Source organism: Microcaecilia unicolor, chromosome 4 (assembly GCF_901765095.1).
Source record: "Microcaecilia unicolor chromosome 4, aMicUni1.1, whole genome shotgun sequence".
Classification (NCBI taxonomy): Eukaryota; Metazoa; Chordata; class Amphibia; order Gymnophiona; family Siphonopidae; genus Microcaecilia; species Microcaecilia unicolor.
The window spans coordinates 363,780,666-363,806,438 of record NC_044034.1 but is presented as its reverse complement, the minus strand read 5'-3'; the positions used below and the strand labels follow the sequence as shown (position 1 = coordinate 363,806,438).

General features: G+C 49.4%; 1 protein-coding gene across 1 annotated transcript in view; it reads right to left on the bottom strand.

Annotated features, from left to right (window-relative positions):
- USP9X (ubiquitin specific peptidase 9 X-linked) overlaps positions 1 to 25,773 on the bottom strand; it is a 377,318-nt gene that overhangs the window by 302,214 nt on the left and 49,331 nt on the right. The window lies entirely within an intron of this gene.

Sequence of the window (25,773 nt, the reverse complement as noted above, 5' to 3'; positions counted from 1 at the left end):
GCTGACGTTCAGCAGGGCAGGAATGAGGACGGGGAAAGAATGTTGGCAAGACAATTGACTGGTTCAGATGGAACTCCGACACGACCTTTGGCAAGAACTTAGGGTGAGTGCGGAGGACTACTCTGTTATGATGAAATTGGTGTAAGGGGCCTGGGCTACCAGGGCCTGAAGCTCACTGACTCTACGAGCTGAAGTAACTGCCACCAAGAAAATGACCTTCCAGGTCAAGTACTTCAGATGGCAGGAATTCAGTGGCTCAAAAGGAGGTTTCATCAGCTGGGTGAGAACGACATTGAGATCCCATGACACTGTAGGAGGTTTGACAGGGGGCTTTGACAAAAGCAAACCTCTCATGAAGCGAACAACTAAAGGCTGTCCTGAGATCGGCTTACCTTCCACATGGTAATGGTATGCACTGATTGCACTAAGGTGAACCCTTACAGAGTTGGTCTTGAGACCAGACTCAGACAAGTGCAGAAGGTATTCAAGCAGGGTCTGTGTAGGACAAGAGCGAGGATCTAGGGCCTTGCTGTCACACCAGACGGCAAACCTCCTCCATAGAAAGAAGTAACTCCTCTTAGTGGAATCTTTCCTGGAAGCAAGCAAGATGCGGGAGACACCCTCCGACAGACCCAAAGAGGCAAAGTCTACGCTCTCAACATCCAGGCCGTGAGAGCCAGGGACCGGAGGCTGGGATGCAGAAGAGCCCCTTCGTCCTGTGTGATGAGGGTCGGAAAACACTCCAATCTCCACGGTTCTTCGGAGGATAACTCCAGAAGAAGAGGGAACCAGATCTGACGCGGCCAAAAAGGAGCAATCAGAATCATGGTGCCTCGGTCTTGCTTGAGTTTCAACAAAGTCTTCCCCACCAGAGGAATGGGAGGATATGCATACAGCAGGCCCTCCCCCCAATCCAGGAGGAAGGCATCCGATGCCAGTCTGCCGTGGGCCTGAAGCCTGGAACAGAACTGAGGGACTTTGTGGTTGGCTCGAGATGCGAAAAGATCCACCAAGGGGGTGCCCCACGCTTGGAAGATCTGGCGCACCACTCGGGAGTTGAGCGACCACTCGTGAGGTTGCATAATCCTGCTCAGTCTGTCGGCCAGACTGTTGTTTACGCCTGCCAGATATGTGGCTTGGAGCACCATGCCTTGATGGCGAGCCCAGAGCCACATGCTGACGGCTTCCTGACACAGGGGGCGAGATCTGGTGCCCCCCTGCTTGTTGACGTAGTACATGGCAACCTGGTTGTCTGTCTGAATTTGGATAATTTGGTGGGACAGCCGATCTCTGAAAGCCTTCAGAGCGTTCCAGATCGCTCGCAACTCCAGAAGATTGATCTGTAGATCGCGTTCCTGGAGGGACCAGCTTCCTTGGGTGTGAAGCCCATCGACATGAGCTCCCCATCCCAGGAGAGACGCATCCGTGGTCAGCACTTTTTGTGGCTGAGGAATTTGGAAAGGACGTCCCAGAGTCAAATTGGACCAAATCGTCCACCAATACAGGGATTCGAGAAAACTCGTGGACAGGTGGATCACGTCTTCTAGATCCCCAGCAGCCTGAAACCACTGGGAAGCTAGGGTCCATTGAGCAGATCTCATGTGAAGGCGGGCCATGGGAGTCACATGAACTGTGGAGGCCATGTGGCCAGCAATCTCAACATCTGCCGAGCTGTGATCTGCTGGGACGCTCGCACCCGTGAGACGAGGGACAACAAGTTGTTGGCTCTCGCCTCTGGGAGATAGGCGCGAGCCGTCCGAGAATCCAGCAGAGCTCCTATGAATTCGAGTCTCTGCGTTGGGAGAAGATGGGACTTTGGGTAATTTATCACAAACCCCAGTAGCTCCAGGAGGCGAATAGTCATCTGCATGGACTGCAGGGCTCCTGCCTCGGACGTGTTCTTCACCAGCCAATCGTCGAGATATGGGAACACGTGCATTCCCAGCCTGCGAAGTGCTGCTGCTACTACAGCCAAGCACTTTGTGAACACCCTGGGCGCAGAGGCGAGCCCAAAGGGTAGCACACAGTACTGGAAGTGACGTGTGCCCAGCTGAAATCGCAGATACTGTCTGTGAGCTGGCAGTATCGGGATGTGTGTGTAGGCATCCTTCAAGTCCAGAGAGCATAGCCAATCGTTTTCCTGAATCATGGGAAGTAGGGTGCCCAGGGAAAGCATCCTAAACTTTTCTTTGACCAGATATTTGTTCAGGGCCCTTACGTCTAGGATGGGACGCATCCCCCGTTTTCTTTTCCACAAGGAAGTACCTGGAATAGAATCCCAGCCCTTCTTGCCCGGATGGCACGGGCTCGACCGCATTGGCGTTGAGAAGGGCGGAGAGTTCCTCTGCAAGTACCTGCTTGTGCTGGAAGCTGTAAGACTGAGCTCCCGGTGGACAATTTGGAGGTTTTGAGGCCAAATTGAGGGTGTATCCTTGCCGGACTATTTGGAGAACCCACTGATCGGAGGTTATGAGAGGCCACCTTTGGTGAAAAGCTTTCAACCTCCCTCCGACTGGCAGGTCGCCCGGCACTGACACTTGGATGTCGGCTATGCTCTGCTGGAGCCAGTCAAAAGCTCGCCCCTTGCTTTTGCTGGGGAGCCGAGGGGCCTTGCTGAGTCGCACGCTGCTGACGAGAGCGAGCGCGCTGGGGCTTAGCCTGGGCCGCAGGCTGTCGAGAAGGAGGATTGTACCTACGCTTGCCAGAAGAGTAGGGAACAGTCTTCCTTCTCCTGAAAAATCGTCTACCCGTAGAGGTAGAAGCTGAAGGCTGCCGGCGGGAGAACTTGTCGAATGCGGTGTCCCGCTGGTGGAGCTGCTCTACCACCTGCTCAACTTTCTTTCCAAAAATGTTATCCGCACGGCAAGGCGAGTCCGCAATCCGCTGCTGGATTCTATTCTCCAGGTCAGAGGCACGCAGCCATGAGAGCCTGCGCATCACCACACCTTGAGCAGCGGCCCTGGACGCAACATCAAAGGTGTCATACACCCCTCTGGCCAGGAATTTTCTGCACGCCTTCAGCTGCCTGACCACCTCCTGAAAAGGCTTCGCCTGCTCGGGGGGGAAGAGCATCAACCAAGCCCGCCAACTGCCGCACATTGTTCCGCATGTGTATGCTCGTGTAGAGCTGGTAAGACTGGATTTTGGCCACGAGCATAGAAGAATGGTAGGCCTTCCTCCCAAAGGAGTCTAAGGTTCTAGAGTCCTTGCCCGGGGGCGCCGAAGCATGCTCCCTAGAACTCTTAGCCTTCTTTAGGGCCAGATCCACAACTCCAGAATCATGAGGCAACTGAGTGCGCATCAGATCTGGGTCCCCATGGATCCGGTACTGGGACTCGATCTTCTTGGGGATGTGGGGATTAGTTAAGGGTTTTGTCCAGTTCGCAAGCAATGTCTTTTTCAGGACATGGTGCAAGGGAACAGTGGACGCTTCCTTAGGTGGAGAAGGATAGTCCAGGAGCTCAAACATTTCAGCCCTGGGCTCGTCCTCCACAACCACCGGGAAGGGGATGGCCGTAGACATCTCCCGGACAAAGGAAGCAAAAGACAGACCCTCAGGAGGAGAAAGCTGTCTTTCAGGAGAGGGAGTAGGATCGGAAGGAAGACCCTCAGACTCCTCGTCAGAGAAATATCTGGGGTCTTCTTCCTCCTCCCACGAGGCCTCACCCTCGGTGTCAGACACAAGTTCACGGACCTGTGTCTGCAACCGTGCCCGACTCGACTCCGTGGAGCCACGTCCATGATGGGGGCGTCGAGAGGTAGACTCCCTCGCCCGCATCGGCGAAGCTCCCTCCGCCGACGTAGTCGGGAAGCCTTCCTGGGAGGCGACGGCAGCCGGCACCGCACGCGGTACTGACGCCGGAGACCTCACCTCGGGCGATGGGCCAGCCGGCGCCACGCTCGACGGTACAGGTGGCGCAAGCACCGCCGGTACCGGAGGGGTAGGGCGCAACAGCTCTCCCAGGATCTCTGGGAGAACGGCCCGGAGGCTCTCGTTCAGAGCGGCTGCGGAGAAAGGCATGGAAGTCGATGCAGGCGTCGACGTCAGAACCTGTTCCGGGCGAGGAGGCTGTTCCGGGCTGTCCAGAGTGGAGCGCATCGACACCTCTTGAACAGAGGGTGAGCGGTCCTCTCGATGCCGATGCCTGCTGGGTGCCGACTCCCTCGGCGACCCAGAGCTCTCGGTACCGACACGGGAAGGGGACCGGTGTCGATGCTTCTTCGACTTTTTCCGAAGCATGTCACCGGAGCTTCCCGGTACCGACGAGGAGGACGTAGAATCCAGCCGTCGCTTCCTCGGGGCCGAGGCCGAAGGAGGTCGGTCTCGGGGGGGCTGTACTGCAGGAGCCCTCAGGGTAGGGGGAGACCCACCCGAAGGCTCACCGCCACCAGCAGGGGAATGGACAGCCCTCACCTGCACTCCTGACGATGCACCACCGTCCGACGACATCAGCAGACGAGGTCCCGGTACCACCGACGTCGATGCAGCTATCCGATGTCTCGGCGCCGATGCAGAGGGCCGATGCCTCGATGCACTGGCGGCCGAGGATGAAGCTCTGGACGCTGAAGACGTCGATGCACACGATACCCCCGGTGCCGATGCCGACGAAGAGCCCGAGAACAAAACGTTCCACTGGGCCAATCTCGCTACCTGAGTCCGCCTTTGCAAAAGGGAACACAGACTACAGGCCTGAGGGTGGTGCTCGGCCCCCAGACACTGAAGACATGACGCGTGCCTGTCAGTGAGCGAGATAACCCGGGCGCACTGGGTGCACTTCTTGAAGCCGCTGGAAGGCTTCGATGTCATGGGCGGAAAAATCACGCCGGCGAAATCAAAATCCGAAATGACGAATAGAGCACCAAAAACTTTGAGGGAGAAAAATCTCGACCGAGGCCGAAAAGAGGCCTACCCCGACGACGAAAGAAAACTTACCGGGGCAAAGACTGAAAAAATACGGGAAGGGACAGAAGAAACCCGAGGGGGCTTCCGGAGCACTTCCCGAACCAAGACAGCAATTTCCGAAGAAAAAACACGTCAATTTAAACAAAGGACGCGCGAGGTCGACTCTCCGGGGCTCGACACGGCGAAAAACACAACCGTACCGAGTGCGGACGAAAGAAGACTGGCCGGCTCGAGCCGGTTTCGGGCGGGAAGACGGCCGCGCATGCGCGGTGCGCGCGGGCGCGCGAGGGCTAGCAAAGGACTTTGCTAGTAAAGATTCCGATTGGAGGGGCTGCCGTGGACGTCACCCATCAGTGAGAACAAGCAGCCTGCTTGTCCTCGGAGAATACTCAAGGTGCGGTCGCACCATGGAGCGATACAACGGCATTATAACATCCTCACACCTGTTTTCCATACCTTTCCTAATAATACCCAACATTCTATTCGCTTTCCTAATCGCAGCAGCACACTGAGCAGAAGGTTTCAGCGTATTATTGACGACGACACCTAGATCCCTTTCTTGGTCCGTAACTCCTAATGTGGAATCTTGCATGACGTAGCTATAATTCGAGTTCTTTTTTCCCACATGCATCACCTTGCACTTGCTCACATTAAACGTCATCTGCCATTTAGCCGCCCAGTCTCCCAGTCTCGTAAGGTCCTCTTGTAATTTTTCACAATCCTGTTGCGATTTAACAACTTTGAATAACTTTGTGTCATCAGCAAATTTAATTACCTCGCTAGTTACTCCCATCTCTAAATCATTTATAAATATATTAAAAAGCAGCGGTCCTAGCACAGACCCCTGAGGAACCCCACTAACTACCCTTTTCCATTGTGAATACTGCCCATTTAACCCCACTCTTTGTTTCCTATCCTTCAACCAATTTTTAATCCACAATAGGACATTTCCTCCTATCCCATGACCCTCCAATTTCCTCTGTAGCCTTTCATGAGGTACCTTGTCAAACGTTGTTTAAACATAAAAAGAGAATCATTCCCCTCAAACTCACAGGTCTCCCAGTGTTACAGCCAAAGGTCAGCTGACCAACTCAAATGCCTTCTGGAAATAATAGGCTTTTAATTTCCCCTTAAATAAATCAAGGAATTCTTCTTTATGCAAATCCATTGGAAGTTTGTTCCAGAAGACAGAGGCAAGCCAATAAATGGCACTTTCCCCAGTGCTCTTCAACCATTCCTCATAAAACTCTGGGAGTGACAACAAAGACACACCAACAGATCTAATAAATCATAGACCTCAAGAAGTTCCTGCTTTAAATTCAGAAACCTCTCATCCATAGTGGGTAACATATGACATCTGAAATGCCAACTGCAGAGTTTAAATGTTCACTGATAAGTTTCTTTAGAAGGTTTGGAAGGGATGAATAAGGTTTGGAAGGGATGAATAAGGTTTGGAAGGGATGAATGAGCTCTGGTCATCCATCTGAGACCAAGTTACTAGGGCATATTAAGGGCGACATCAGTTAAAGTGGCCCACTTAGTGTGATCCAAAGCTAGGAGGATATCTGCTGTAGGTCAGCAGCTTGGCATGAACTTCCTGGACTAGTCAGGGATGAATCCCGCATTTTAGAAAAAAAAATAAATAAGCATTTGGAAAATTCAGTCGTAAAAGAGAATTAGGTAAGACTGAGGGCTGGTATGGTTTATTTGCTGAATGATTTTGGAGTTCATCTAAAACTGGCATGCTTTTAATATTTGCTGAATGGGGGTAGGGGCTGCATTGTCTTGATTTTTATTAAAGTTTGATTGTAAATTAATTTACAAATTTATCATAGGTGAATCTCCTTTCCTTTAGTTAGGTCGTGCAATTCTGAACAAATGGCCATAATCCCCTCCTTCTAGCAGATGAAGGTAGAGGGAAAAAAAAAAGTGATCTTTCAGTGAACTCACTGAACCTGTCTGGTGGCTCAATGGAAATCTCCAGTATGTGTCTGCCAAAGCAGCAGAAGGCTCTGTAATGCACACCCATGTCCCATCAACCAGTGCAGCTGCAATGATCATCAAGCAAGCATAACACTACAGAGTAGAACTCATTACCCTGCATCCTCCAGAATGTCTTTTTACTGAAAAGAAAAAGTGCAGAGCATGCTGATAACCCCAGACCTGAGTCTTCCGAGGGCAGGTTTCAGAACGAAGTGCTCCATTAAGGGAAAGAAAGTTATCAGGTAAGACATAAATCCATCTTCCTAGTCATCTGGGCCGTACCATTCTGAAGTGGGATGTACCAAAGCAGAACTACTGGGTAGAGGGAAGACAAATCCTTGCTAATGACTGCTCTGCCTAAGTAACATGCCCTGGCCAGCACATTCAACCTGTGAAGCTTCACAAAGGAATGGAAAGATAACTACGTCACCACACTACAAGTCTCCTCCAGGGCCACCCAGGCATCTGCCCAGGAGGTAGCCTGTGCCCGAGTGGAATGGGCTTTCAACGCCGGAGGTAAATGGAACGGGGACCAAGCTTGTAGGGCAGGGATTGGGACAAACTTTGTGTCCATGTCATTTTCTACTTTGAAGTCTCTTAATGAACTGGACTGTTATTTATGTTTGAGTGATTCAGACAATATTTTCATTTTTTTTGGAAAAACAACCAAACATGCTGGCCTCAACTAGCAAAATTTGCATGGGGGATCCTGTACATCCTGCAATCAGCAGATCTTCAAAGAAAACATCTTCTATTGCAGGAAGAACTATGGAACAGCTAGACTGAATCCTGATATTGTTGATGACTTCTTATTCATCCACAGATTTAAAAAATCATAAAAGTGCTTCATAGGGCATATTTCTTCCCTCTAGGGCATACAGAACGGGTGGTATTTTGTACCCCTAGACATTTTAACAGGGTGGATTAGGATTCCTTGGGGTAGTAGAAATCAGCTATTGTTGGGGTTGGAAGGGTAGAGGGTGGTGATGAGGAGGATTATTACAGCTGCTCACTGTTATTGTTTTCTATTTGTAATTTATACACAACTGTTGCATAGCATATTGTTCCTTTATATACTTTAATAAAAAGATTTAAATATAAAATCATAATTGTTTGATGCTACTGCAGATAAGGGCAGAGCCCATGGGGGCAGGGATGGAGAAAGGGCCTGCGGGGACAGGGCAGGGCCCGCGGGGACTGGACGAGGACAGGGACAAACTTTGTCCCAGTGTCATTCTCTACCTGCAGGCACCTGATGATTCTTTCAAATGTAGATAGCCTAAATACCTGCCTGATCCAGCTCGTAATAAAGACCCTGGAAATTGCCTGACCCTTCCAAGGGCAGTGGAAGAGGACGAAGATATCAGAAAGACTGAAGTCACTCATCTCATTCAAAAAACCCAGCAATATAAGCCGAACATCCAATATGTGTAACCTCCAATCCGTAGGAGCACATCCCTCAGCTACAAAGGTGAGCAAACAGACCTCCTGGTTCATGTGTAATGAAGAGACCACGTAGAGAAGGAATGAAGGAACCGTGCAAAGGGAAACCAAATCTTTCTCAAAGCATAGATACGAGTCCCAGAAAGATAGAACCAGAAAAAAACTGTCTTGAGCATGATGTCTTTAATGGAAGCCGACCTTAAAGGATCAAAAAGGATCCTCAGAAAGCACTAAGAAAATTCAGGTCTCACTAAAGGAAGACAGGCACAAATGTATCACCCCTCTAAAAAACTAAACCACCTCCCCATGCAGTGTCAAGGATAGGCCCTGTACCTTGCCCTGAAAACGAGAGGGCCACCACCTAGATCTTCAAGGAGCCCAATGTCAGGCCCTGCTGCAAAAAGCCTGTGATATCACAATCCTGAGCCTTCCAAGGAGAAAGCGACCATCCAGCACACCAACCCTTGAAAACCTTCCACATCTGCACATAAGCCAGGTGAACTTCTGAGACGTGAGCAGGGTAGAGAACACTGAAGAAAACCATGCTTCTCTAAGCACCTCCTTTAAGGGGCCAGACCATAAATCAGAAGGGATCCAGATCTTCCTTTTTTTCACTGGGCCCTGCCAGAGGACTAACCTCTGGGCAGTGGCTCAGTCACCAACAGCCTCATAAGGCCTGCATACCACAGATGACGGGGTCAATCCAGAGCTACCAGGAAGACAAAGATGAGAATGCTATGCAATCCTGTGCATTAGTCAGCCTATCACTGGCCATGGAGAAATAGACATATAGGGATTCATCATGCAGTCACAGCTAAACCAGGGCTCAAAAAAAAAAAAAAAAAAACATTCTTATTTGGTACTGGAACAGGTAGCCATGAGACCAAATATCAGTGGATTCCACTGGTCCTGGATGAGTTCAAAAGCCTGCAACAGCAGCAACCAATCTCCCGGATCCAGAAGTGAGCAGCTGAGAAAAAGTGAAGATACTTACCTACAGCACGTATTCTCCAAGGACAACAGGCTGACTATTCTCACAAATGGATCGGTGATCTGCTCTGGCCCGGAAATCGGCATAAAAACATAGCAAAAAAACAAAAGATTTGCCAGAGTATTCTGGCGCACGTGCAGAGGCGCACCCCACATGTGTGGATTGACTTCCCGCTCCGTCGTGCGAGTGTGTACCTCAGTTAAGTAAAAAAAACAAACAAACTCCAAGGGGAAGTGGGCGGGATTGTAAGAATAACCAGCCTGCTCTCCTCTGAGAATACCTGCTATAGGTAAGTATCTTCGCTTTCTCAGAGGACAAGCAGGCTGGATTAGTCTCACACATGGGGTATCCTTAGCATCCAGGCTCCACCGAAAACAAGAAACATTAGTCAATTGGGCCTCGCAATGGTGAGCACATAATGTAGATTAACCTGAAACTATATACAACTAGTTGAGAGTGCACAGTGGAACAGAATAAAAACGGGCCTAGGTAGGTGGAGTTGGATTCTAAACCACGAACAGATACTGCATCATCGACTGCCCAAACCAACTGTCTAATCGGGTATCCTGCTCAAGGAAGTAGTGTGATGTGAATGTGTGGACTATAGACAATGTTGCAGCTTTGCAAATCTCTTCGATAAAGGCTAAGTGAGCCACCAACGCAGCCATGGCTCTGACATTATAAGCCGTGACATGGCCCTCTAGAGACAACCCAGTTTGGGCATATAGAGAAAAAAATGTAATCTGCTAGCCAATTGGAGATTGTGCGTTTTCCTCGATGGCAACTCCCCTCCTGTTGGAATCATAAGCAGAAAACAACTGGGGGGACTGTCTGAAGGGCCTCGTCCGCTCCACGTAAGAGGCCAATGCTCTCTTGCAGTCCAAGGTGTGCAAGCTGCTTTTGCCAAGGTGGGCATGAGGACGGGGAAAGAATGTTGGCAAGACAATTGACTGGTTCAGATGGAACTCCAACACCACCTTCGGCAGGAACTTAGGGTGCGTGAGGAGGACTACTTGGTTGTGATGACACTTAGTATAAGGTGCATCCACTACTAGGGCCTGAAGCTCATTGACCCTACGAGCTGAAAGTAGCCACCAAGAAAATGACCTTCCAGGTCAAGTACTTCAGATGGCAGGAATTCAGTGGTTCGAAAGGAGCTTTCATTAGCTGAGAGAGAACGATGTTGAGATTCCAAGACACTGGTGGAGGTTTGACTGAGAGCTTTGACAAAAGCAAACCTCTCATAAAGTGAACTAAAGGCTGTCCAGAGATAGGCTTACCCTCTATACGCTGATAAGTGCTGACTGCACTAAGGTGCACCCTTACTGAGTTAGTCTTGAGACCAGACTCTGAAAAGTGTAGAAGGTATTCAAGCAGGATCTGTGTAGGACAAGAGAAAGGATCTAGGGCCTTCTGTCACACTAGATGGCAAACCTCCTCCGTTTAAAAGAGTAACACCTCTTAGTGGAATCTTTTCTGGAAGCAAGAAAGACCTGGAAGACACCTTCCAAAAGACCCAAGGAAGCGAATTCTAGGCTCTCAAAATCCAGGCAGTGAGAGCCACAGACTGGAGGCTGGGATGTAGAAGTGATCCCTCATTCTGGGTGAGGACTGTTGTTTACGCCTGCCAGATAAGTGGTTGGGGAAACATGCCCTGACGGCATGCCCAAAAGTCACATCTGGACAGCTTCCTAACACAGAGGGCAAGATCCAGTGCCCCCCTGCTTGTTGGTGTAGTACATTGCAACCTGATTGTCTGTTTGAAACAAGATGATTTGGTTGGACAGCCGATCTCTAAAAGCCTTCAGAACGTTCCCGATCGCTCAGAGCTCCAGGAGGTTGATCTGAAGACCTGTTTCCTGGAAGGACCAGGCTCCCTGAGTGTGAAGCCCATCTACATGAGCTCCCCACCCCAGGAAGGATGCATCCATCGTCAGCACGTTCTGCGGCTGAGGAATTTGGAATGGGTGTCCCATGGTCAAATTGGTTCGGACTGACCACCACTGAAGAGAGAACAAAAGACGCTGGACAGTTGGATCACATCCTCTAGATTCCCTGCAGCTTGAAACCACTGAGAAGCTAGGGTCCATTGAGCAGACCTCATGTATAGACATGCCATGGGTGTAACATGAATTGTAGAGTCTCAACATCTGCCGACCTGTGACCTGCTGAGACGTTCAAACCACAGACACTAGGGACAGAAGGTTGTCTGCCCGTGCCTCGGTGAGATAGGCTCAAGCTGTACTCGTGTCCAGCAGTGCTCCAATGAACTCCAATTTCTGAACAGGAGTGAGATGGGACTTGGCATAATTTATTACAAACCCTAGTAGTTCCAGGACCTGAACAGTCATTCAAACGGATTGAGGTGCTGTTCACTAGCCAATTGTCGAGATAAGGGAACACATGTACTCCCAGTCTGCGTAGCGACGCTGTGACTACTGCTAGACATTTTGTGAAAACTCTCGGAGCTGACGCCAGGCCAAATGGCAGTACTGAAAATACTGCGTTCCCAGGCAAAATCAAAGGTACTTCCCATGAGCTGTGAGTATAAGCCTCATTTAAGTCCAGAGAGCATAGCCAGTCAATTTCTTGAATCATTGGGAGAAGGGTGCCCAGGGAAACCATACTGAACTTTTCTCAGACTAGGAATTTGTTCAGGGCCCTTAGGTCTAGGATGGGATGCATCTCCACCCCCCCCCCCCCCCCCCCCCCGTTTTCTTTTGCACAAGTACCTGGAATAGAATCCCAATCCTTCTTCCACTGGTGGAACGGGTTCGACAGCATGGGCCTTTAGAAGGGCGGAGCATTCCTCTGCAAGTATCTGGCTGTGATGAGGAGCTCTACGAATGAGCTCCCACTGGGCAATTTGGAGGTTTGGATTCCAGACTGAGTGTGTATCCTAACCGAACTACTTAAATAATCCTCCAGTCGGAGGTTATGAAAGGCCACCTTTGATGAAAAAACATCAACCTCCCCCCAACCAGCAAGTCGTCCGGCACGGATACTGTTATTGTGGCTATGCTGCTCTGGAGCCAGTCAAAAGCCCGTCCACTGCTTTTGCTGGGGAGCAGCAGGGGCCTTGGGCGCACACTGTTGACGGGAACGAGCGCGCTAGGGCTGAGCTTGAATAGGCTGGCGGGACTCCAGAGTGAACCTACGCCTAGCATAGGAATAGGGAGCACGCCACAGCCCCCCAAAAAACCTCCTAGATGAGGCAGATGTAGCAGAAGGCGCCCGGTGGGAGAGAGAAGCCATAGCATCTGTGTGCTTCTTGATCTGGCCAACCAGGTCTTCTACCTTCTCTCCGCAAAGGTTATCCCCCCAGCAAGGTACATCCGCCATCCTCTTCTGGACCACATGGTCTAGGTCAGAGACATGCAGCCATGGGAGTCTGCGCATCGCTATACCCTGAGCAGAGATTCTGACATGCCACATCGTGTCGTATGCGCCCCTGGCCAGGAATTTACGACACGCCTTCTGTTGCCTGACCAGCTGGCGAAAAGGTTTGGCCTGCTCCAGAGGGAGGGCATCAACCAAAGCAGATCGCTGCCTCACCAAGTACCGCAAGTGAACACTCGTGAAGAGCTGGTAAGATTGGATGCGGGCAGCGAGCATAGTGACTTATGTCTTCCATCCCCAAAAAATCCAAGGTCCTAGGTTCTCTGCCTGGGCGCGCCAAGGCATAGTTTCTAGGCTCTCTTGAGGGCGGAGTCCACTACCATGGAGTTATGGAGTAACTGAGACCTTATCAACCCAGGTTCACCATGGATCCGATACTGGGACTCAGTCTTCTTTTGTATCACAGGACCAGACAGAGGGAATGACCAGTTTCGCATAAGGACTTCCCGGAGTACCTTATGCAAAGGAGCTGTTACTGGTGTAGTCCTGGACCTCGAGCATCTCAGCCCTGGGCTCATCCTCCACATCTGCAGGGAACAGAATGGCCTCAGCCATTTCCTGCACAAACGATGAAAAGGAGAGGCTCTCAGGAGGAGACAGTCTCCTTTCAGGTGGAAGGGAAGGTTCAGAGGGAATCCCAAAGGACTCATCGGAGGAAAAGTATCTGGGATCTTCCTCTATGACTCCCACAAGCGCTTCTCCTCAGTGTCGGAAAGCACTTCCCTCAGGGACCGCCGAGAGATTGAGCCTGCCTCGACATCGAGGACCTACGGTCTCGATGGCAATGTCGAGCGGCGACGTGGCAGCTGACACAGGAACCACAAGCGGCACCAAGCTCAGGGACCTCACCACAGGCGGAGGGACAAACACTGTTGCAGCAGTAGACACAGCAGGAGCAAGCACCCCTGATGCCGAAGCAGACTGACTCAGCAATCCTTCCAGAAGTTCTGGAAGCAAAGCTCGGATGCGCTCGAGAGTCGCCATCAGAAAAGGTTGCGGGGCCAGTGGAGCAGTCGGTGGCAGAGTCTGTGGGGCTCGGGAGAAGGAATCGGACTGCTGAGAGGTCTACGCATTAGCACCTCCTGTATGGAGGGGGAGCTGTCCTCCCAACGCTGACGCTTCTCGAGTGCCGAATCCCTCAGCCCCCGGAGCTCTTGGCACCATGCGTTGAGGGGGAACAGTGTCGGTGCTTCTTAGCCTTCGCTCGATGCACCTCACCGAGGCTTCTCTGTGCTGACGAGGATGGTCCCAGGGAGTCTGTACAGCAGGAGGCCTCGAGACAGGTGGAGACCCACTCGATGCCTCACTACTCCCAGCATGCTGTGGCCTCAGCATCTATGCCTACCTCCACTCCCGATGTCGATGCCGCCGACCTCAATTCCGATGCCAAAGGACCGGACCGAGCCCCAAAACGTTTCTCTCTCTGGGCTTCTCGAGCCAATTCAGTCCTTTTCTTCATACGAAGACAAGGACACAACGAGCTGGGCTATGGTCAGGCCCAAGGCACTGGATACACCAGGAATGCGTATCTGTACCTGAGATGGTCCGGTTCCACCAAGTACAACGTTTGAAGCCGCTGGGAGTCTTCGATGACATGGAAGGGAAGATCGCACCAGCGAAATCAAAAGGCTCGATTGTGCCAAGAAAAAAGGCACAAAAAGGGAGAGACCCGGCCGCTAATCGAAAAAGAAAGGGAACTTTAAAAAGGACAAACAAAACTAAGAAAAAATAAAGGGAAACACTTTTTTTTTTAAACCGAATTAAATGAAAATAAAAAATGTAGTGAAAAACACGCTTCAAAAATGAAGGAGGCTCTTTCCCAGAAGCGAAGACAGGAACCACAAAAAAAAAAAAAGCTGTTAATCCTCGCGCGGAAGAAAAGAAATTGAGGAACACGCTTGCACAGCGAGCAAAAAGTCAGTCTGCGCATGCTCGGTGCGCAGCTGCACATGCACCAGAAGACTCTGGCAAATCTTTTGTTTTTTGCTATGTTTTTATGCCGATTCCCAGCCTGCTTGTCCTCTGAGAATCTGCTGTACATTGTCCGGAAGGGCAGGACCAGAGGAAACATGCAAAGGCAGTTTGAAGCGCCGTTCGCCTTCACTGTGGACGCCGCACACAAAAGGTAAGAATTCTTAAAATACAGCCAGCACTTAGGAAGGCGAGGGGCTGCCGGAGGACAGGTCGTGCTTGGAGGGCAGAGAGAGAGAGGGAGGGAGGCGCAGGGGCTGGCAACTATACAGAGTTCCCTCAAGGGCAGGGCGATTACGAACCCCAGGAGCACTACACAGCTTCACTGCCACGGAGTCAGCTTCAGAATGTTAGAGGTGCGAATTATTATATTAGATTGCCTTTGTCATGCTTATATAGACCATTTTTTTGGAAGCGATTTGATAACGGTATTAAGATACTTTGACATCATTTTCCAGCAAGAATAATACACTGGACTAAGGCTGGGGCTACATGATCTTACTCTTAAGGAGCCACTTTACCGATCTTCTATAAGGATGGCGGCTTATACTCTAGTAATGGGCAACCTACAGATGCTTTGCTGATGCAGATGACATTCCAGAGGATCTGCTCGGAGTTCACCTCACTGCATAATTTTGATCGGCCTACCTGAAAATGATGGTGGCATCTGACACTAAAGCTGGGAGTCTACATAGAGTGTTCAAGTGAGTTCACCAAGGGAGTCACTGAGCTGGAACTGATCACTGCTTTATGACTAATGAGGAGCCATGTGTAGGTGGGAGCCCCCTTACCTCCCCCCCCCCCCCCTTTGACAGTGTGGGTGGGTGATGGCCTACAAATAGTTAGTTTGAGGGTCTATGGAGGCCACCTTATATGCTCCCAGTTGCCTTGCCCAAACATGTTGACAAAGGTGAGTTGGTCAATACCGTGTATCTGGATTTTCAAAAGGCATCTGATAAAGGACCTCATGAAAGACTCCAGAGGAAATTGGAGAGTCATGAGATAGGAAAAAGTGTTCTACTGTAGATTAAAAACTGGTTAAAATATAGAAAACAGAAAATAAGGTTAAATGGTCAGTATTCTCAATGGAGAAGGGTAGATAGTGGGGTTCCACAGGGGTCTGTGCCGGGACTGCTGCTTTTTAACATATTTATAAATGATCTAGAGATGGGAGTAACTAGTGAGGTAATTAAATTTGCTGAAGACACAAAGTTATTCAAAGATGTTAAATCACAAGAGGATTGTGAAAAATTACAAGAGGACCTGTCTGGGCATTCAAATGGCAGATGACGTTTAATGTGAGCAAGTGCGAAGTGATGCATATGGGTAAGGTTACACCATTAGATGTCATCGTAGATGATACGTTGAAACCCTCTGCTCAGTGTGCAGCGACGGCTAAGAAAGCAAATAGAATATTAGGTAATATTAGGAAAGGATTGGAAAACAAAAATGAGGACGTTATAATGCTTTTGTATAGCTCCATGGTGCGACAACACCTCGAATACTGTGTGCAATTCTGACCCCGCATCTTAAAAAAAAGATATAGTGGTATTAGAAAAGGTACAGAGAAAGGCAACAAAATGATAATGGGGATGGGACAACTTCCCTATGAGGAAAGGCTAAAGCAGCTAGGGCTCTTCAGCTTAGAGAAAAGATGGCTGAGGGGAGATATGATAAAGGTCTATAAAATAATGAGTGGAGTGGAATGGGTAAATGTGAACTGCTTGTTTACTCTTTCCAAAAATACTAGGATTAAGGAGCACGCAATGAGGATACAAAGTAGTAAATTTAAACAAATCTAGAAATTTCTTCACTCTACATGTAATTAAACTCTGGAGTTCATTGCTAGAGAATGTGGTTAAAGGCAGCTAGTTTAGCGGGGTTTAAAAAAGGTTTGGATAATTTCCTAAAAGTCCATAAGCCATTATTAAGATGGACTTAGGAAAAATCCACTGCTTATTTCTAGGATAAGCAGCATAAAATGTATTATTACTGTTTTGGGATCTTGCCAGGTACTTGTAACCTAGATTGGCCACTGTTGGAAACAGTATGCTGGGCTTGATGGACCTTCATTCTTTCCCAGTATGGCAACACTTAGGTTCTTATGTTATATGCTCTCAACATCCAGCCCATGACAGCCAGGGACTACAGGTTGAGATGCAGAAGGTATCCCTTGTTCTGCATATGGAGGGTTAGAAAACACTCCAATCTCCACTGTTTTTCAGAGGACAACTCCAGAAGAAAAGGAAACCAGATCTGTCTCGGCCAGTGAAGGACAATAAGTATCACAGAAAAGATTTTACTGAAACTCAAACTTATTCTGGGATTGGTAGCATGGAATGTTGCTCCTATCTGGGTTTCCACCAGATACATGAAACATGGATTGGACACGGTCGGAAACAGGGCTAGGTGGACCACTGGTCTGACCCAGTATGGCTATAGGGGAACTACGAGAGGTTATGCTTACAGAATACCCTCTCCCCAATGAAGGAGAAAGGCATCCGACACCACTCTGCTGTTTGATCTGAACCTGGAACATAACTGGGGGACTCTGTTGAGATGAGTGACCAAAATTTTCACTCAGGAAGATCTTGCAGGCCATACCCATGTTGAGAGACCATTCGTGAGGCTGAATCACCCTGCTCAATTGGTCCACCAGGCCGTCTCCTTGCCAGAAAGGTACAAGGCTCACAGAACCATCCCATAAAGGATGGCCCACTGTCACATCCCCGCCACAAGAGGTTGGATCCTGCACCCTCCCACCCCACCCCCAGCTTGTTCACATAGTACACTACAACCTGGTTGTCGGTTTGAGTATGAACAATTTGGGTATGAAAGGATGTTAGAGCATTTCAAATGGCCCTTAGCTCTAGGAGGTTGATGTGGAGATCTGTCTCCTGAGTGGACCATGTCCTCTGGGTGTGAAGCCCATCTCTACATGAGCTCCCCATCTGAGGTTGGATGCATTCGTTGTCAGCACCTTCTGAGGAGGTGGAATTTTGAATGGTAGTTCCATGGTCAAATTTGGCTGAATTGTCCACCAGAATAAGGAGTGAATTAGTTCTGGAGGGACACAGATGGCATCCACCAGGTTCCCAATGGCCTGGGTCCACTGGGAAGCTAGAATCCATTGGGCCCCTCTCAAATGGTAGGTCTAGAATAGGATGGGTTGAGATGAGATTGCCCCTGTCTTCTTGGGTACAAGGAAGTACTTGGAACAAAATCGCTTCCCTTCTTCTCCTGGTGGCAAGGGTTCAACTGCATGACTGATGCTGCTCTCGATGGGCAACTTGGTGGTTTTTGATACCAATGTAGTGCGTAAATGAGACAAACTATTTGAAGAACCCACTGTTCGGAGATTACAAGGGGCCATCTTTGATGTGAAAAAATTCTGCCTCCTACTAACAGATAAGCCATCCAGGACAGTTAGTGGGACTTTGACTGGGGAGCAGCTGGCTGGGACTTTTGGGTCTGTGGCTGATGTGGTCGGGACCAATAGGATTAGGACGGCTGGGTAGAGAGGGAAGGTGGTAGAAAGCTATGCCTTTGAGAGTAGGGTCTCCACCTAGGCCCACTGGAGAACCTCCTAGTTGAGGATGCAGCTGGAGGCTGCCAACAGAGGAACTGGATGGTGTCAGTATGTTTGTTTGGTTCCGTTTTTTTAAATAAGGTCAGCTAGTTCCTCCACCTTGTCCCCACAGAAAGGCTATCACGTTAGCAAATTAGGTCCACCAATCTCTATTAAACCACTGATTCCAGGTTAGAGACATGAAGCTATGAGAGTCTATACATCTTCACACCCATAGCAGACAGCCTGGACTCAACATCAAAGTGTCTTAGGTGCCCACGACCAGATAAGTTCTGCGCCCCACTGCTTTCTGGTCAACTGGCAAAGATTCTGAGGGAGAGAGTCTACGAGGCTTCAAGCAAGTGCTTGTAGGTCTGAATGCGGGCAATGAGCAAAGGCCTGATAAAACTTCCTCCCAAATAAGTCCATGGTCTGGGCCTCTCTACCTGGGGAAGCCAAGGCATGAGTACTGGAACTTCTGGCACGTTTGAGGGTGGATTCGACTAGCAAGGCATGGTGAGGCAGTTGCACCTTTTCAAATAGTATTGTACATCTACCTTCTTTGGCATGACCTGCACTAAAAGGAGAGATTCCCAGTTTTTCATCAGTGCGTTCTTCAGGATAGAGTGTAGCAGAACCATGACCCCTTCCCCTGGGAGGAGTATCATAATCCAAGTACAACAGCATCTCAGCCCTGGGTTGTTTCCAACTTAAATGGGAGGGCAGAACACATCTCCTTAACAAATCTGGTGAAACACAGACCCTCAGGTGGGGATTTACATCTCCTCTGTGGTGGGGAGGAGTCAGAAGAGATACCATAGGACTCCTCCATCAAGAAGTAATGTGGATCCGCCTCTGACTCAACAAACGGTCCAGATCAGACTCCTCAAAGTTGTATGGACAGAGTGAGTCTGTGCCTGCCTCACCTCAGTGGGACCTTGCCACAAAGGGCCCCAAAGTACAGCCCTACTCTCAGACTCTAGAGAAACTTCCTCTCCCAACGCCGAGAGCGGTACTACTTGGGTCGATGTTGATGCCCAGCAAGGCACTGGCTTTTTTGCTGACAGAAATTACCAGTCTACCTACAGACTTCGGATCTACTTTGCTCATTTAAAGTTGCATGTTGTCTTGGAAACATCATCTCTCCTTGACAACAAGCATCACAAGACTCCTGTGTTGAGTCTTTAGAGTTGTTCTAATAAAGATCATCTCAACTTTCGTCTCCCTTGGTTTTTTGGAAGAGCCTATATACCCTACTCCTAGGACTTTCTCGTCCTATATATTACATCAATGTAAATACATTTTCTTTTCCCTGTTTAACCCCACAGTGCCTCTTCCTTACCCCATAGGTCCTGCAGTTCTGTCAATTTTAATATTTTTAAATATGCCGCCACTCCTCCACCTTTTCCTACCCTGTCCTTCATGAATAGATTCTAGCCAGGTATAATTATATCCCAGTCATGGCTCTCCGTGAACCACATTTCCGTGACTGCCACTAAATCCAAGTCGGCTTCTATCATTGCAGCTTCCAGATCTAGAAATTTGTTTCCCATACTACAGGCATTGGTATACACAGCTCAACAGATGTGACTCTTTTTTCCCTTTTCTATATGGGTATTTGATGTCTTAACTTCCTGAAGGTTATTTATGACTTGGGGGCTTATCTCACCCTTGTCCAGGAAATTTAAAGTCTTCTTTAGTACTTTAGCCAGTCAGTTACTAAAGACACTATGTCCCTTCCTTGAAAGATGGACACCATCACTGCTCAGTAGTTCTTGGACAATCATCCCATGGTCCAGAAACCCGAAGCGCTTGCATTGGCACCATCCACGCAGCCACACATTTAGCTCCAGGATGAGACTGTCCCTCATTCGGCCTTTACCTTCAACCGGAAGGATCGATAAGAACACCTAGGTGCTTTACCCTCTGACCCAGAGCCATAAAGTCACATTTGATATGTTCAGTAGAATACCTGACAGTATCATTTGTGTCAACATGGATGAGCAGCATAAGACAGTGGTCAGTAGACTTAATGTCTAGGCAATCTTTCCGCTATATCTCGAATCTTGGCACCAAACAGCACACCTTCCTGCACATCATGTCTGGATCATGTCTGGTCTGCAGGTGGGTGCCTCAGTACCCCTCAGAAGAGAATCACCAACAACTATTACCTTTCATTTCTTCTTGGCCACCGATCTAGCGGCTTTGGGATTCTTGATCATTGTCTCCTCTTCTTCTTGAGATGTTTTGAGCTCATCTGCCTCCAGGGCTGTGAACTGATTCTTCAGTTCAACCGAAGAGGGAGTTGGGGAGTTGATTTTGCAGGATCTAGTGACCTTCATCCAGCTGTCCTCTTTCTGCACAAGATCTTTTCTCCCTTTGCTGGAGATCCCCAATGTTTCACCATGCATCTCCAGGATGAATTTCTGGTTGTCACAGATGCTTCTAAGTTTTGCCACCTCTTCTCTTAGTTCTTGTACTTTTTTCATGAAGGATTTAATGTGCATACATTTATCACATGAAACCAGAATCTTGCCTTGGACCAAGCATTCAGTCTGGACAGAGGCAATAGCTGTAATGGGAGCCGCAGCTTTAGGGGCACGGTGTTGCTTTGCCATATTTCAAGTGTAGGAGCTTTTTATGGCTGTGGTTCAAAGGAAATGAAAGGGAAACAAAAGGGCTGCCAAGTCCCAACTCTATTTTTTCCTCTTACACCTGTTCTGAGGGATACAGGAAGCAGATGGATTTATTGTGAGATATCTAGGAACTTATTCAGATTTACTCTGTGGGTGTAGTTCAATATACTTCCTTGTCTATTATTGGGAACAATTTTAAAGGAAGGAGAAGTTAGATTAATATCCTTCTATTAGAGGTATATAAAAAACTGGTGTATATGTTGAATGAGATTATTTTAATTTAAACACAGGAAAGAAACCTGATTCAAAACAGAAGGCTGGAGAGTTACTTCAGTCAGAAATGATTTGCTTTCAAAAAAACAGATGCAATTAGGATAGAATTAATTTCTGGAAATAAACAGTGGATTAGGCAAACTATATAGCTTTACCCTTGGGGTGGGTGAGATGAGGGGAAGGTTAGAAGGTGTTTAAACAGCCAAGTATCTGTAGAATGTGTTAGTTGTGAAACCAATCTCCAAAGCTGCATTAAACAACCTTACTACACCGCTGTCTGGGCTGAGGGTAGGGCCTAAAAAGAAAGATCTGAGGGTTTTGCTAGCTGTGAAAATATAAATGTTTTCAAATGCAGTGCCCAGTAAACAATATCAAACAACAGTAAATATCATCAAATATAACAATTTTTTAAAAATACAGTGCAATCAGAACATTCAAGGTAAGAAAAGATTAGCCAGGTAGAAATGAGAGGGAGGGAATGCAGAAAATGTGATACAATTAGGTTTCTAGTCTTTAAATATAGACAGTTCTTTATAAAGTTTACAGCCTTTAGATGTTATTGAGAATCAGTTAAATGACATGGAGTATTCCATGAATTTAAATGACTTTCTGAATCAGATTGCTAAGAAAGTGATAAATAATTGAGTTCGAACAAGTGTATTTACAAACAAAAGGCGCAGCCATGGGAGCCACGGTGGTTCCCACTGTGGCTTGTTTATACATGGCTAGGTTTGAAAATAAACGTGTGTATGGAAGCAAGTTCATGTCACATATTTATGTATAGAAAAGGTATACAGACGACGTACTGCTTTATATGGGATGGAGATACACAACAGAAGACTTTTTACAATATTTAAACAAGTGTGATGTTAACATCCAGTTCTCCTCCCATATAGAGGGTAATGAGATAGAATTTTTGGATGTGCGGATACAGTATAAAAAGGGAGAGGATCTCTCCGTCTGCTGTAAAAGCACAGGACTTCGGCATTTGCGCTTGAGGCCATAAGATCCGCTACGGGCGTCCCCCATGTGGCACAAATCTGCAGGAATACTTCGTCTGCAAGTTCTCACGCCACTGGGTCGATTTAATTCCTGCTGAGATAATCGGCTAGCACGTTGCTCTGACCTACAACGTGAGCTGCTGACAGAAACTGCAGATGTAGCTCGGCCCAGTGGCATATCTGAGTGGCCTCTGCGGCCAGTGCTTTACACTGAGTGCCGCCTTGTCGATTTATGTAGGCCACTGCTGTCGTGTTGTCCGACAGAACTCTGACAGCCAATCCTTCCAGGGTCAATTGAAAGGCCAGAAGCGCCTGGAATATCGTTTTCAACTCCAAGCGATTGATGGACCACTCCGACTCCTCGGGTGTCCAGAGACCCTGGGCATGCCTTCCCGAGCAATGTGCACCCCAGCCCTTCAGGCTGGTATTTGTTACCACCAGGCACCAATCAGGGAGCGCTAGCGGCATTCTCGCCGCAGCATGCTGTCTGACAGCCACCACTCCATACTGAGCTGGATCGCAGGGAGCCACTGAGTCTGCATTGATAATCCTGAGATATTGGAGACCATCGTTGAAGCAGGGAACACTGCAGAGGTCTCAGGTGCGCTCTCGCCCATGGCACCACTTCCAAAGTGGCCGTCATCGACCCCAACAGCTGGACTATGTCCCAAGCTCGCGGGAGAGGCATCCTCAGGAGCAGACGGACCTGGTTCTGAAGCTTGCACTGCCTTTGCTCGGGTAGGAACACATATCCTGAGACTGTGTCGAACCGGACCCCCAAATATTCTAGAGATTGAGAGGCGGTCAGGTGACTTTTGGCCAAATTGACGGCCCAGCCAAGAGATTGAAGTACTGACACCACTCTGGCTGTTATCTGATGACTCTCCACTGCCGAGCCCACTCTGATGAGCCAGTCGTCTAGGTATGGGTGAACCTGGATACCCTCTCGCCTGAGAAAAGCAGCTACTACCACCATTACCTTTGAAAAGGTTCGGGGAGCTGTGGCGAGGCCAAAAGGCAAGGCCCGAAACTGGAAATGTTTTCCCATCACCACAAACCGCAGAAACCTCTGGGGCGGGAGCCAAATAGGAATGTGCAAGTAAGCTTCTTTCAGGTCCAGAGACGTGAGAAACTCTCCTGGCTGTACCGCCGCAATGACGGAGCGCAGGGTTTCCATGTGAAAATGCCGCACTCTCAGGGACTTGTTGACTTCTTTTAAGTCTAGGATGGGCCGAAAAGACCCTCCTTTTCGCAGCACCACAAAGTAAATGGAGTAACGGCCAGAGCCGTGTTCGGCGGGAGGCACTGGGGACACCGCCCCTATGTGAATCAAGCCTTGCAAGGTCTCCTCTACCGCCGCCCTTTTAGCAGCAGAACCGCATCAGGACTCCACAAACACGTCTCTTATTGGGGCATTGAATTCTATTCTGTGGCCATCTCTGATCAGGTCCAAAACCCATTGGTCTGATGAAATCTTGGCCCACTCCTCGTGAAAGAGGGAAAGTCATCCTCCTATAAAAGGGAGCGAGGAGAGGGCCAGCGCACCATCATTGAGAGAGTCGCCCTTGAACTCCAGGCCTTGAGCCTGCTGCTGCGGAACGTTTGTCCGAGCGAAAGGTGTTCCTCTGCTGAAAACAGGAACGTGTAGTAAACCCAGCAGAACGCCCCGGGCGGTACCTTCGAGCTTCATGGAAGCGAGGTCTATAAGAGGAGGGAACCGCCTGACCTTTGGAGGAAGGCCGCAGCCTATCCTCGGGTAAGCATTGGGGTTTAGCATCCCCCAGGCCTTTAACAATGTTCTCCAGCTCCTCACCAAATAGGAGAAGACCTTGATAGTGCAACTTCACCAACCTTTGCTTAGAGGCCATGTCAGCCACCCAATGCCGTAGCCATAGAAGGCGGCGAGCGGCCACTGCCACAGCCATCTGTTTAGCCGAAGCTCTGAACAGATCATAGAGGGCGTCAGACAAAAATGACAAGGCCGACTCCATCCACGGTGTCACCTCCGCAAGGGGCTCCGCTCTATCTCCAGGCTGTTCCACTGCCTGTTGTAACCAAGCAAGGCAGGCTCGGGCAGCGTAACAGCTGCATGCAGACGCCCCTTAAGGATAGGCCTGAAATCTCAAAGGACCGCTTTATAGCTGATTCAAGGCGTCAGTCCTGCATGTCCTTCAGGGCAACTCCTCCTTCAACTGGGAGGGTAGTTCTCTGTCACAGCCGTGACTAGGGCATCCACTTTAGGCACAGCTAGGCGCGCCAAATGCTCCTCACTTAGAGGGTATAATTGCCCCATAGCCCTGGCAACTTTCAAAGGCCCCTCAGGGTCAGCCCATTGAGCCCAAATAAGCTCTTGGATGGAGTCATGCAAAGGAAAGGCTCGAGCAGGCTTCTTAGTACTTGTCATCCTCGGATTAGCAGAGGAGACTTCAGCACTCGCAGGATCTTCAATAGAGAGGGCCTGCAATGCATTAGAAATAAGCGCTGGCAGCTCATTGCGGTGGAAAATCCTCACTGTGGAAGGATCATCTGGATCCAATGGCAATCCTGCACCTTCCTCTGGCTCTCCAGACCACGAGGGCCTGCCAGACCCCTCACATCCCGACCCCGGTGGGGGGGGGGGGGGGGGGGGCACTCTCTGAAGGGAAATCCACCCTTCTGCGCTTGTCGCACCTGACGGCAATTCAAGGCCGGGCTCCACTGGAGGGGACACAGACAGCTGGGCCGATTGAGACCCCTGCGGGAGAGCTCTTTTTAACATAAATGCTTTATGCAGCAGCAAAACAAACTCAGGGGACAATGGCTCACCCTGGCCTCCCGGTTCCAGTCCGGGGGTAATGGCTCTCATATTAGCCTCCATACGAGGCTCCCCTCCAGGCTCAAACCCCTCCGCCTCAGCAGGGGTCGCGCCATGCTGTTCCAAAATGGCGCCCGCTGCCAGCTCCACAGAGCGGGAAGAACCCTCGCTCGCCATGCTCGGGCCGGCTCTGACGTCAGATGAGCACAATTTACAGAGCCCTGCTGCTGATCTGCGCTTGCCCCAACGGGAACAGCACTTAACCTCCGCAGCCATCACCGAAAACGGCGGGAAATTCAAAATCGTCCCAAACGCGGGCCCTCCCCGGAGGAGCTACAAAATGCTCTTACCTCCCCGGATCGAGTCCACAGAGCTCCGATCATGCTGCACAATCAGAAGAAAGCCTCTTTTCTGGGATCGCAGCGCTACAGCGCGACTTTTTTTATTTTTTAACGCTGTGAGGAAAGTTAGAGGCAACAGCACAAGAGGCAAATTTTTCCACTCCGGAGGATCAGTAGCGTGGAAAAGGCAGTGAAAGGGCAAACCTATGTGCCTGCATCCACAGCGTGGGCAAAGACAGGGACAGGGCTAGCCTATGTGTTTACATCCACATCGGGGGCTGGGTAAGGCAGGGAAAGGGCGTATCTATGTGCCTTTAAAGTGGGCACCACCAGCCACAACACCCCTGCTACAACTGGCAACAGCACAGGAGCCACCCCAGGCAGATTTTCTGAAGGAGCTGAATAAGCTGCGTCCACCCTGCTGGGGAGATAGAGAATACTGAAGAGGCAGATGGAGCTAGCTGGCCATG